We start from the raw sequence: 11,535 nt of genomic DNA, 5'->3' as shown, positions 1-11,535 counted from the left end.
AGATAAATTTTTATTTTATTTTAGTTTTTGGTCTTTTTTTGAGACAGGGTCTCCCTGTAGTCCCAGCTGGCTTAGAACTCACAATGTACACCAGGCTGGCCTTGAACTCACAGAGTTCTGCCTGCCTCTGCCTCCCAAGTGCTGGAAAGGCACGCACTACCATGTCAGGCCTAAATATTTATTTTTGATATTTTATTTTTTTTTCTTTTATGTGTATGAGTGTATTTCCTGCATGTATGTAAGTTCACCCATGTCATGCAATACCCAAGGAGGTCAAAAGAGTACATTGGATCCTCTGGAATTGGAGTTAATGAACAATTGTCAGCTGCCATGTGGGTGCTGGGAATCAAACCTGGGTCTCGAACCTGGGTCCTCTGTAAGAATAGCCAGTGCTCTTAACCATTGAGCCATCTCTGCAGCCCCAGTTGTGAACATTTCAATGTTGGTGCCAAAATGCCTTCTGAAAGTTCCTGCAAATCTGCATTTCCCCAGCCTCAGTGGCCTTGCTTTACATTTATTTGTTTGTTTATTTACTTTTGAAAGAGAATCTCCTATATACCAGGCCTCAAATTCATTATGTAGCCAAAGATGATCTTGAACTTCTGATCTTCCTGCATCAAATCCCAAATGCTGGGGTTACATGCATGCACCACCATGCCTAGTTTATGCATTGCTGGGGACTGGACCCAAAGCTTCATGCGTGCTAAGCAAATACTCTACCAACTGAGCTATATCCCCTACCTGATAAGACTTCAATACCCATGAAGTACAAGTCCCTGCTCCATAAAAGAGTGTTGATACCACTGTCTAAAAATTTTAGAACCAGGAAATGTTCAGAGGCTGAGGTTTCTGTGTCCCAAAGCCACCACAGGTAGCACACCAACCCTTAGCAGCAGCCAGGTCCCAGCTACATAGACTGGTTGATGGCTTGTAAGTACATATCTGGAAGGAAGTCCTAAACCTTCTCTGCAGGTCTGTTACAAAGGACTTTTCTTGCAGCTGAAGATGTAGCTCAGTTGACAGAGTGCTTGCCTAGCATGTTTCATGAAGCCCTGTTTGAGCCCCAGTACTGGGGAGGTGGTGGCAAGAAAATCCTAAGTTCAAAGTCAACCTCAGCTACATAACAAGTTTGAGGCCAACCTAGAATATATAATACCATTTCTCAATCAATTAATAAAAATTTAAAGGGCCGGGCATGGTGGCACATGCCTTTAATCCCAGCACTTGGGAGGCAGAGGCAAGCGGATCTCTTTGAGTTCAAGGCCAGCCTGGTCTACATAGTGAGTTCCAGGACAGCTGGGGCTACAGGGAGACCCTATCTCAAAAAGACCAAAAGAAAGAAAAAAAAGAATTTTAAAGAGAGCTCTCCCAAGACTTCCAAGTCTCCCAAGACTATCTTTCCTGTATAGGGAATGCCTTCTGATAGGATTTGAGTTTCCCCATGATAGTGACCTTATTTTCCAAACAAGCCTCAGGACATACATTCTGATGGAGCCTCAAAGTGTGAGGTTCAGCGGCTGGTGTGATGGCTTAGTAAAGTGCTTATCACAAGAGCATGAGGACCTGATTTTGGATCCCCAGCACCCACGTGAGCTCCAGGTTCAGTGAGAGATAAGATGGCAAGCCACAGAGTGGTATCGACCTCTGGCCTACACACACACACACACACACACAGACACACACACACACACGCACACACACGCGCCCACGCCCCCCCAGTGTCAGGTTCAGCCTGTAACCAGGTGTGAAAGGTGGATGTGGCTCTTCAGCACTGCCCATGCAAATCGTGATCACAGTTATCACAGAGCTTCTTATGCCCTTCTGTGCGCTTGACATGCACTAAATCATTCATACTGGGCTTATGACACAGGTATTGTTTATTATTTTGGTTTGAGACAGGATCTCGTGTAGCCCAGGCTGGCCTCAAACTCGCTATGTAGCTAAGACTAAACTTGAATGCATGATCCTCCACGTCCCAAGATTCAGAAGGTAAATTCTGCACACAGAAGCCCAAAGAGCAAAAAAAGGAGAGCTAGAAAGCCCTTCACAGCCAGAGGCCTGCCAGCCAGCTGAACTGAAGGGTGGGACGGCTGAGTACTGGGAATTCTTTTAGAAGGCAATTGCAGAGCAGCTGTGGAGCCACAGGCACCTCTCTGCTGAGGATCTGGAAAAGCTACTGGGCCTTTAAGTGGTTTTTTAAATGATGTAACGCTTCATCTCCACTGTGTGCCCGGAAGAGCCAAGCCAGCTTAGAATAGTGCCTGGGTGGGGCTTTACTGAGGTGCAGCCCTAGTCATCACACACAGGTAGCCACCTGGTGCTGGAGAACAAAGCCTCCAGCTCTGTACTCCCCAAGCCTCTAGTGGGAGCTTCCCCCACGTACACAATACACAGCCTTTAATGGACCACACACCACTCTCAAAGCTTCAAAACCTACAACTGACCTAAGAATCTTAGAGAGAGGCCAGCCTGAGCCAGGTGTGATGGTGCAGGCCTGTAAGCCATGAGGAGGAGGCAAGAGTTGAAGGTATCTGCAACTACATAATGAGTTCCAGGCCAGCCTGAGCGACATGAGACCCTGCAACAAAATGAAAGAGAAAAGCTTGAAAATAGGCTGCTTTGAGGGCTGGAGCAATGGCTCCATAGTTAAGAGCATGTACTGCTCTTGCAGTTCCAGCACCCAAGTTAGGCAGTTCACAACCACCTATAGCTCCAGCTCCAGGGGAACTCGATGCCTCTGGCCTCTGAGGGCATCTGCACTCATGTGCACAGATGAATATATACACATAATTAAAAACAAACTAAATATTTAAAAAAGAAAATAGGGGGCTGGAGAGATGGCTTAGTGGTTAAGAACACTGGTTGTTCTTGCAGAAGACCCAGGTTTGAATCAATATACCACAGGCAATTTTCTTCCTTTGTTCCCAAGATGTTCTCTACAGATGCTCCCCTCCTCCACCCAATCCTTTCTAAGCTCATGAATTGGTCAAACTGGAATGTTCTCCACTCAGCTCTTCACCCATCTCTAGGCTCTGTTCTTCAGACACTGACTTCTTTTTTTTTTCTTTTTGAGACAGGGTCTCCCTGTAGCCCCAGTTGTCCCGGAACTCACTATGTAGACCAGGCTGGCCTTGAACTCACAGAGATCCGCCTGCCTCTCCCTCCTGAGTGCTGGAATTAAAGGCGTGTGCCCCCACACCCGGCTAAAAATAATAAATTTTTTAAAAATTAAAAAAAAAGGAAAATAGGCTGTTTTTACTTGAAGAAGTTGGTGCTGATGCTTCAAAGAGCTGGTGGGGGGTGTTGAGGCCCCTCCAATAAAAAAGGCTTGCTCACGAGACCATTCTTTTCCATCCTTTGGGTCAGGAAAGCCCCCCAAATATAGACATCCTATAATTTATAGATGAGCTAATTCAAGGTTTTTGAGCAGCTCTATCCTCCCCCTGGAAGGGCCAGCTGGATTTTCCCCAGTTCTCCTGGAAAGAAGCAGGCAGCACTTCTCCAATGACAAGATTGTCGGAATCTCACTTTAGTGAATCAGAGACCCAGAGCCTGGCTGTCCCTGGGGTTCCTTCCTGGCTCACTTTCCTCATTTCCAGGTCAAACCCACGCCCTTTCTCTTTTTACTTTCCTCCTTCATAGCTCATTTGCTCTTTGTTCATTTGTTTGTTTTGCTTTGTTTTGTTTTGTTTTGTGTTTTATTGTGAGACAAGGTCTTACTATGTAGCCTTTGGCTGGCTTAGCCCTTGGCTGGCTTAGAACTCAATATGTAGTTCAGGTAGGCTTCCGAAGTGCTAGGCATTGTTAAGTTTTTAGGGTCAGTTATTTGAACAGGTGCCTACAATGCTGTGGCAGATCGTGCCAGAGGAGAGTGGGTCAGCACTTTCTTCCTGTTCTAGGACTCATCACTAGAGCACTGACTCTCATTTGGTCTCTTGGTGAGACATGCACTTGCAAATCTCAGCCCAGGAAATACCCTTGGGATATGTGCTCAGCCCTAGATGCCTCACAGAGTCACTGGGAAATGTAAAATACTCAGGCCTGGGGCCCACCTCAGTGACTCTGAGAAAATAGATCTGGGATAGGTTCCAGGCATTAGTGTTTTTTAAAATGCCCCCCAGGCTTTAAAAGTCTAATGTGGAACAGACAGGACTGAGAACCAAAGTGTGTGTGTGTGTGTGTGTGTGTGTGTGTGTGTGTGTGTGTTGGAGTGGGTGTACTAGCCCCCACTTCTACAAAAAAAACATGTATTTGGGGGAGTCCATCCCCACAAAGCCACAAGTGGGGACTTCCGCTATCCTCAGCTTCTCTCTAAATGCTTTTGTGGATGGTTCAGCTTTAGATCTCGTCTGTGACAGTAAAAGCATTAAAATGCTTTTAATCAAGAAAGAGGACAGACAGCCAAAGTGCCAGCACATTTCTGAACTGCAGTTGATGAGCTGGAGCTACAGCTTAGTGCTAGAGCGCTTGCCCAGCATTTGTGAAGTCTTGGGATCAATCCCCAGTGTAGCAAAAACCAACAAAATAGAGTTGTGTTTGGTGTTGTGTATAATATGAACCAAATGTCGCTTTAAGCATGTACTCCCCTTTTCTGATCACTGATCTGCGAGGCTGGACTGCTCACTGGGTTGTGTCCTGACAAGGTCTAGAGAAGTGGGTGTGTGCTTGGTGTTACAGTGAGTGCACATATGGATGGGAACTTGCATAAGGATACTTGCATAGGTTTACAACCCCTTAAGGAGAAGATCTTGGGTTGGGATAACACTGCCACTGACATAGGTTGAGAAGACTGCTCCATCTTTATCCAGGATCCTTGTGAAACTGGTGAGTAGCTAAGAATACCAGCCCGGCTGTGGGCCCTTCTGGGATTCACTGACAGGTACCCAAACAGCTGGCACAGCTTGGCCTCCCCTCCTCTGCTATTCCCTTAAGGAACAGCTGGAAGAGTTCCATGCTGCAAGCCACTTGGGGTTCTGGTTACCACCAGTTTCCTCTGAACTTCATTACTTTCATCGCGAACTGACGTTATTAAACCTTTTCCACTCAGCCCTGGATTAGAAGAAAATTCTGTGAACTCAGAATTCTGACCATTTAAAAAGAACTTTTTTTTTTTTTTTTTTTTTTTTTTTTTTTGAGACAGGATCTCCCTGTGGCCCCAGCTGGGTTGGAACTCACTATGTAGACCAGGCTGGCCTGGAACTCACAGAGATCTTCAGCCTCTGCCTCCTGAGTGCCGGGATTAAAGATATGCACCACCACACCCAGATAAAAATAACCTTTGGTGGGGCTGGAGTGGTTAAGAGCATTGGCTATTCTTGCAGAAGACCGGGATTCAGTTCCCAGCACCCAATGGTGGCTAACAACTGTCTGTAATTCCAGTTCCAGGGGATCTGATGCCCTCTTCTGACCTCCACAGGCATTGCATGACACAGGTGCACTTCCATACATGCAGGCAATACACTGATACACAGAAAATAATAAATAAAATACCTGTAAAATAAATAAATAAAAATAACTTTTTGGACCATCAAAATGGCTCCTCAGGTACAGGTGCCTGTTACTGAGTCTGAGGACCTGAGTTCAATTCCCAGGACTCACATATTGGAAGGAGAGAACCAAGTTTTACAAGTGTCCTCTGACCTCCACATATGCACCATAGCATGCCCGTATACACAATAAATACATAAGTAAGTAAATAAATAAATATGTAATAAAACAATTTTTGAGACAGTGTCTTACTACGTAGCCCTGAGTGGCATGGAGCTCAGTATGTAGACCAGGCTAGCCTCGAACTCATAGAGGTCTGCCTGCCTCTGCCTCCAGAGTGCTGGGATTAAAGGTGTGCCACTCCTGGCTATTTATTTATTTTTATGTGTGTGAGTGTGTATAAGAGCGTCCATGTCCTACAATGCCCACGGAGCTCAGAAGAGGATGTCAGATCCCCTGGAACTGGAGTTACCAACAGTTATTAGTCCCCATGTGGGTGCTAGGATTTGAACCTGGGTCCTCTGCAAGAGCAGCCAGTGCTCTTAACTGTTGAACCATCTCTCCAGCACCTTGCTTTTGTTTCTTGAGGTAAAGTCTCAAGGTAGCCCAGACTGGCTTTGAACTCTCAGTCCTCCTACCTTACTTCCTAAGTGCTAGATTACAGATATGGGCCACAATGCTCGGTTCTCCTGCCTTTAAAAATAAAAAAACACACCCCCCCACACCACCCCACCCCCACAAAAAAAAAAAAAAAACCCCAAACAGAGATGTAGTCATAGTTGCAACTCTGTATCCTGTGTATTTACTTGGCAATGCACCAGTGTGTTCTGGAGTAAGCTTGTATATGCTTCATGAGCATTTTATTGGTGGTGTTTTGTTCTGTTTTCTTTAAAAAAAAAATATTTTATTTACTTTTTTGTGTATGAGTATATTCCCTGCACTGCATACTGTATGTAAGTCGTGCAATGGCCACGGAGGTCAGAAGAGAGCCTTAAGCCTTGGATTTCCCTGGAATTGGAATTACAGACAGTTGTTATCCATCACGTGGGTGCCAGGAACTGAACCCAGGTCCTCTGTAAGAGCAGCCAGTACTCTTAACTGCTGAGTCATCTCTCTAGCCCCTTGTTTTGTTTTTTTGAAGCAGGGTGTCTCTGTAGCCCCAGCTGGCCTGGAACTAGCTATGAAGACCAGGCTGCTTCAAACTCACAGAAATCCACCTGCCTCTGCCTCCTGAGTGCTGGAATTAAAGGTGTGCGCCACCACACCTGGCATGAGTATAATTTTTATGAGCTGGACTTCATTCCACCAAGAAGGCAGATGATGGTTGACAATTACCTTCTTGATTTTTCCACATCATCTAGGGAAGGAGGAAAAGGAAAGATGGCCACATATGGCCTTTTCTCTTAGGAACTGGGAGAGAGAGAGGCGGGGGAGGGAGGGAGGGAGGGAGGAGAGAGAGAAGAAAGGAAGGAAAGAAAGGAAGGAAGGAACGAGAAAGAAAGACTGGGCATGGTAGTGTGTGCCTTTAATCCAACACTCAGGAAGCAGAGACAGGCAGAGCTCTGTGAGTTCGAGGCTAGCCAGGTCTATTTAGTGAGGTCAAGGCAAGTCAGGGCTACATAGTGAGACTCTGTCTTAAAAAAAATAGTAAGAGGCGGGAGGGAAGAGAAGAGAAGAGAAGAGAAGAGGAAAGAAAAGGCACCTGGAGGTCTGACTTGATGTGAGCTATCAGTGTGGTGTGAGACCTCATCCTGACTTTCAAGGCTGCCTCAAAGAACCTGGCTTTTACAAGGACTGTGGTCTCTGCCCCCAACAAGGCAGAGGGCTCTTAGTTTGAAACAAATACAATTCTCTCCCTCAAAGGAGGGAATTGCAGTTGAAGCCAGGCAAGGTGCTCAGGTACCTAGAAACACAGCACTGCAGGGTGCTTGTCCATAAGAGCAACCAGTTATAAAAGGGCAACTTTGTTCGCCAGTACTCAAGGCACACACTTTCCACTTGAATTATGCATTAACTAGTGTGGCGGCCAAGCAGCCTTGAAGAAAAAGAAAGCCCTATTTAGTTACGACAGGAAACAGTACATGATCTGCTACTATTTGGGAGCCATTTTAGAGGGTTTTGGTTTTGGTGTTTGGAGATGGGGGTTGTCTCACTATGTTGTCCAGGCTAGTCTTGAACTACTAGGGATGAGCAATCTTTCTGCCTCAGTCACTCCCAAGCAACTGGGACTGCAGGTAATGCTACCATGCCTAACTTTGGAAAACATTTTTAAAAATTATTTATTGTGTGTGTATATAATGGGGGCACGTGTACCATGGCTCTCTTCCTCCACCTTCATGCAGGTTCTAGGGATTAAACTCCATAGTTTGGGGGCTGGAGAGATGGCTCAGCAGTTAAGGACACTGACTGTTCTTGCAGAAGACCCAGGTTCGAATCCCAGCACCCACATGGCAACTAACAACTGTCCACAACTCCAATTCCAAGGGATCCGACAGCCTCTTCTGTCCTCCACGGGCACTGCACGACACAGGTGCACTTAACTACATGCAGGCAATACACATATACATATAAAATAAAAATAAATAAAATTAAAAATAAATAAATAAATAAATAAATTCCATAGTTTGGCCAAAAGACCCTTCCACCCACCACACAGCCCAAATGTCTTCTCGTAATTATCTTTCAACTGCTGTCATCTGTGCCCACGATGAGTGACACCAACCACCCTCACTGTCACCTCCTAAAGGCAGTACCCACAATTCTCACCACTGCCTCCTCTCAGCCTTCTGTGGCTTGTTCACCTCCTACCCTGTCTCTCAGCCCGACTTCTAGTCTTTAGCCCCAAATGCCACCATTGATCCAGCCTCCTCCAAACAGTGCTTAGAACCTACTGGACAAAATTCAAAGTCCTTGTTTGGTCTCTTAAGGTCATATGCAAACTACCCCTAACTTTTCAGAGCAGCTGGAGTTCATAAGCTGACACAGAATATATTATATTCTTTTTTTTTTGGTCTTTTTGAGACAGGGTCTCCCTGTAGTCCCAGCTGGCCTGGAACTCACTATGTAGACCAGGCTGGTCTTGAATTCATGGAGATCTGCCTGCCTCTGCCTCCCAAGTGCTGGAACTAAAGGCATGCACCACCGCACCTGGCTATATTATATTCTTAATATAACTTTCTTGTTTCAAACAGTCCTCCCTTTACTGTTCTTCAAACATGTAGCCCATTCCTGTAGCTTGTCTTTCTATCTAGAATATTCTCCATGGGGTATTCTTCATGGAATTCTGCCCAGTTCATTCAAGTTAATGGCGACTTCTACTGAAATCCTTGAAATCTTCCAGTTAGAGCTCCTCATCAACACTAATGAGGTGTGAAAGTGTATGCCTGTATCCCAGTACCTGAAAGCTGAGGCAGGAGGATTGCCAAGAGTTTGGGCCCAGCCTGGGCTACCCAAAATGAGACCCTGCCTCAAAAAAGAAAAAAAGAAATGAAGAAAAGAAGCAAGGAAGGAAGGCAGGAAGGAGGGAGGGAGGGAGGGAGGGGGGAAGGAAGGAAGGAAGGAAGGAAGGAAGGAAGGAAGGAAGGAAGGAAGGAAGGAAGGAAGGAAGGAAGGAAAATGTGACTATAAACTGCCTTGCAGGGCAACTTAATTTTTCAAGTGGATTTGTCTTTAACATGAATAAACTACCTGACAGCGACTAGCCTGAGCCCTCTTTGTGCCAAAGCACCTCTCTCTGCTCTGGACATGTTTTCCACATGTGCTATGTGAACATGGAATTGTGGCATGAATCTTCTGACCCAGACTGAGGGGCTTAGCCTTTGGAACCTGCGCAAGAAAGTTAATACAAGATAAGAAAGTAGAGTCCAATAAAAAAAAAAAAAAAAAAAAAAAAAAAAAAAAAGCCAATTCAGCAACATCTGAATCCACATTTGCAAGTGATTGGGTATGGAATTAACCCTATTTCTAAATCCCTAGTGGTAAGCAGAGATAAACTGCAAGCATTGTTTTGAGTCTTTTAAAGACTCCCCTATGAAGGGGTGAATGCAAACAGGGCCCCTCAAACTGGATGCTAATTACCAGCAAATCCTCCCTAGCATAGCCAGCCTTACAAAAGTAAAGACAGTCTTTTATCTGCCTGATAACACCAGGTCCCAGTTCACACATCAAAAAGGGAGAGTTTGCTTTCCCAGGGAAGCCATTTAGGGACAAAGTCAATTGGTATAGGCAGAGCACTGACTGCCCTTGTGATGTGGCATCTGGGCCCACTGTTCCTGTGGAAGGCTTTAATTGACTAGTGAGGTTGTGCTGAACCAGCCCCACCCTTGAACCAGGAGGGAAAGAAGCCTGTGGGTCATAGTTGGAGCCTTGGAAACTAGTATGAGATGGTCCTGGAGCTGCTGCACAGAAGGAAATGTGTACACAGAGCAGTCATGCTAGGGGCAAAAGGGGACCTTTCCAAGTTGGCTGCCTTGAGCCTCTAAAGAGGTCATTTCACAAGCAGCCGGTTAGCTGAAGATGACGCTGATGTATTTTGCCAGACCAATGTAATGTCTTTTTCAACAGCTGAACTGGTTGTTAATACTTAAAAATCAAGAGATTTCACATATAAATCTGGATTTCTGGCTTCTCCTGGTCAGAACCTGGCCAGGCTGAGCCCTTAGTCCACAGGGAGATGAACCTCCATGTGGAATACCTGCTCCCCATGGGGCCAAGGCACCTGTTTTGTTTTGTTTTTTTCCCCTGCCCAGCTCTTGTTTGTTTTCCTTGATCTAAAATGTTGCAATTTTCCAAGCTGGAGAGACAGCTCAGCAGTCAGAGCACTGGCTGCTCTTACAGGAGATCCAGGTTCAGTTCCCAGCACCCTCATAGTAACTAACAACCATCTGTGACTCAAGTTCCTGGGGATCCGACAGCTTCTTCCCGCCTGTGTGCTTTTATACATGCAGGCAAAGTATTCATGCACATAAAATGAAATAAAAAACACTGTTCATTTATCTAAACACTGATCCTAGGAACTTGCCATCACTGAATGCTCTAGAGGGATGGGCATGGGCCAGGTTGAGGGGAAGTAGAATCTACTATGTACTTTCTCTGCTACTCTTCAATTCTTGAGACAATCCTGTATCCTTTTACTGCCACACACCTAGTGTTACAACAAGCTGACAGACCCCTGAGCCCTCCTCTTTACCAAGCAACCACTTGGCTATCTGGATGTTTGTTGATGTATAGTAGGGTCCATCAGATCTCCTGTAGCTGCAAACACATTCCACTGTGGGTTTAATACTAGCTTTTAATTTTTTTATTACCTTTATTATGTGTGTATGTGTGTGTGTGTGTGCACATGCTAACTGCTTGTGTGGAGGTCAGAAAATGATGTACAGGAGTCAGTTCTCTCCAACCATGCGGCTCCCAAAGATTGAACTAAGATCATCAGGTTTGGACACAAGTGCCTTTACCCACTGAACCATCATCTCACTGGCCCAATACTAGCTTTTTAAAGGACACAAAAAGCTAGAGCTAGAACTGAGTGCTTGCCTAGCACACAGGAAGCCTTGGGTTCAAACCTCAGCACCGAATAAAATGGGCACTTGGGAGGTAAAGGCAGGAGGATAAGAAGTTCAAAGTCATCATAGTCTTTAACCCACGTGGTGTGTCAGTGAAGCCACGTGAAAGAGTTTGAGTTTTGTCACCCTGGGTGGGAGTGGATGACTGAGGAGAGAGCTTGATGGCTAAGTGACTGAGGGCCTGTAGGCAAGTCCCTAGGGCCCTAGGACTTGTGAGAGGAGCAGCAGTTCACCTGCCTATAAATTTGTTGCAGCTGGGGAAGTTATCGAAGATGCTTGAAAGACACATAAACTCATTTTATACTTTTGTTTGTTTTTGTTTTTGTTTTGTTTTGTTTTTCCTTTGGTCTTTTTGAGACAGGGTCTCCCTGTAGCCCCAGCTCTCCTGGAACTCACTATGTAGACCAGGCTGGCCTTGAACTCACAGAGATCTGCCTGCCTCAGCTTCCCCAGTGCTGACATTGGAGGCGCAGCTGCCCCGCTG

Source organism: Nannospalax galili, unplaced genomic scaffold (genome assembly GCF_000622305.1).
Source record: "Nannospalax galili isolate Female #2095 unplaced genomic scaffold, S.galili_v1.0 scaffold410, whole genome shotgun sequence".
Lineage (NCBI taxonomy): Eukaryota > Metazoa > Chordata > Mammalia > Rodentia > Spalacidae > Nannospalax > Nannospalax galili.
Note: the sequence above shows the minus strand (reverse complement) of the source record.